Source organism: Micropterus salmoides, unplaced genomic scaffold, assembly GCF_014851395.1.
Source record: "Micropterus salmoides isolate LMB-PRFRI ecotype aquatic unplaced genomic scaffold, ASM1485139v1 Ms_hic_scaffold_2557, whole genome shotgun sequence".
NCBI lineage: Eukaryota > Metazoa > Chordata > Actinopteri > Centrarchiformes > Centrarchidae > Micropterus > Micropterus salmoides.
The window spans coordinates 12,603-15,156 of NW_024041770.1; the positions used below are offsets into that span (position 1 = coordinate 12,603).

The 2,554-nt window shown below is 42.0% G+C and overlaps 1 long non-coding RNA gene across 1 annotated transcript; it reads right to left on the minus strand.

Annotated features, from left to right (window-relative positions):
- Positions 1-503: 503 nt before the first annotated feature.
- Positions 504-2,298, minus strand: LOC119919127. Its single transcript, XR_005447621.1, has 2 exons — positions 1,588-2,298; positions 504-1,466 (listed from the first exon to the last, which is right to left on the minus strand). It is a non-coding gene; the product is annotated as an uncharacterized LOC119919127 (long non-coding RNA).
- Positions 2,299-2,554: the final 256 nt, after the last annotated feature.

A 2,554-nucleotide genomic window follows, 5' to 3' on the forward strand; every position in this document is an offset into this window, starting at 1 on the left:
ATAATGTGCATATTTCTGTGTTAAATAAGAAAACATAGTAGATAATAAACTGGTTCTTTATAGCGGAGCAGCTAATTGCATTTTTGCAGGAAAATCTTTCACGAGTGGAAAGAACTACCAAAATTGGCACAAATACTCCGTGGGGACTGTTATTTTGATAAAACCTATTAGCCACGCAAAAATCAAGATATGGCTGCCATTTTTCCAAGATGACCGCCATTTCTGGCCCGGAAATACCGTTTTGGAGACAACGTTGTGTTGAATTGTCTAATATCTATGATGTTGCAATCAATCCATACATTTTTGACCACAGAAAAGCTAGATTTCTAACTTTGGAGAGGTTAAAAAACTTCCTTCTACCATCCTTTCTGCCATTAAAAAAAAAAATCTGCTTACTGAGCTCTGAACAAGGCATGAGCAGCGGCGGCCAGGCCACATTGTCAGCAGTGTAACGGGAATGAAACATTAAGTGAGTCTTGTGAAATAAAGAGTTCAGTCCCGAGGTCTTTGAAAGTCTTTTATTCTTTGCAAAAGGTCAGACAAACGTACAGAGAGCAACCAGTCTGGGAGTAGGAACCAACTGAGATGAAGGCCTATCAAGGATGGTCAGATATAATGCAGCATAAAAAGGTAAAACAGTAAACCCCAGTAAAATATCACATTTCCATCACAGCGGACAAGACACGGGAGGATTGAAGATGACTTTATTTTGTCCAAACAAACAGATGTAATGCACTGACACCACACAATAATAGAACAAAGACAAGGTTTTTACGACGCTTCACTTTTATTTGAATTTAATATAGAACAGGACTCGGCCAACATAGTTCCAGAAGGACTTCCAGATCAGCCTGGGTCGGCGCGGCTTTGCTTCTGAATTGTGCCGGGTGTTTGGACCCCGATACTTAGTTTTATAATGAAACTATATATTTATGAGGACTTTTTAAAGAGTGACGTCTTCAATAGGAACCATTTACATTTAGCTGACGCTTTACAATTGCTATACATGTCAGAGGTCGCACGCCTCTGGAACAACGAGGGGTTAAGTGTTTTGCTCAGGGACACAATGGCGGATGGGTCACAGTGGGGGATTGAACCCGAGTCTCTCACACCAAAGGCATAGTCTTCCAATGGGCTTGGAGCTGAGAGCCACAGACAAGAAGTCTGAAAAGCCTAACACACTGTTGGTTTTGCTCTTTTCTTGTTGAGAATAATAAAAATAGTGTCTAATGTAATCTAATAATTCCAGCTGTATTGTTTAAAGGGAACATCAGTATAAAAGAGTAAAATCCTGGACTGAGCTGATGGTGGGTTGTGAGGCAGCTGAGATGAGCTCCTTGGAGGTCCTACTCTGCTCCCTGAGCTCCTTCCTCTTCAGTCGGCCCTCCTTCAGCTGCAGAAACACCCGGGCTATAATAATCCAGCTCGATGTCCTCCTGCCTGCCCGGCTTCTGCCCCCTGCTGGCCTGGAGAGACATGACAGCACACACATGTGAGTTAGTGCATCACTCCTCCTCTTCTTCAGGTCAGTAAACACAGAGCGAGTGCTTCATCTCAGGCCTCTAAACAACAGACGTGTGTCAGTACCTTACGGTAGAAACAAAGGGCAGCGATCACCAACAGCAGAGTCAGCGGCAGGACGACCACTTTGATGAGAAGACCTGTTGGATCTGATCAAACACATGGACAGACATCACATCACACACCATCAGTCCATCAGCTATTGGAAGTATTCTAGTTTCCACTTGTAGTCCATTTATAGTAGCTTCTCTTACCACTGCTATGCAGACGATACGCAACTCTGCCTATCCTTCCTGTCAGACAACCCCACCATCTCGGTGGGTTGTGTGAAGAGCAAAAGAGGTGGAACGCATCAGCCCAAATGCAATCTGTGAACCCATGGGCTATTGTCTGATGATGAATTGGCTTTTGTTTTTGTTCTGATTCTTCTTCTTTCTTTCTTTCATCTTTTTCTGTTTTGGCAGCAAAAACTGCTGGACGAAAACTCATCAAAATTGGCACGTAGGTTACAAATTCCACCAACTACTCAGGCAAAAAACCTCATGGTGGTGCTACAACAATCAACTTTACATTTTTGCAATTATCTTGAAAACAGCTTTGTTTAGAGTCAACGTCTTTCATTATTTTCATCTCTGGATTCTCATGCATCTTTGCTCCAGTGGTCTGGTGACTTTTTATCACTTTTCTCTAAAATCTATTTTTGCGAACTCTTCCCAGATGGTCTTGCCAATCGACCTGAAACTCATCTACGGACGTCGCTGATCAAAAGTTCTTAAAAGAATTTTGATAAGTCAATCTGTTTTTTTTCATAAACTTTTACTTTTTTGTATTTACATAAAATTTTACATAAATGCCCGTAAATCAAAATTGGCTTAAGCTATTGTAACCAAACTTGACGTGTCTGCTCAGATGCTCGGCCCGAGCTTCTCTGAGCAGTCCTGGGATATTCTTCCTCTAGGTGGGGAGCTACACTTGCAAAAAGTTTATACCTCGTAATTCGCTGGATGGATTCGTACAAAATTTGGTCATTTGA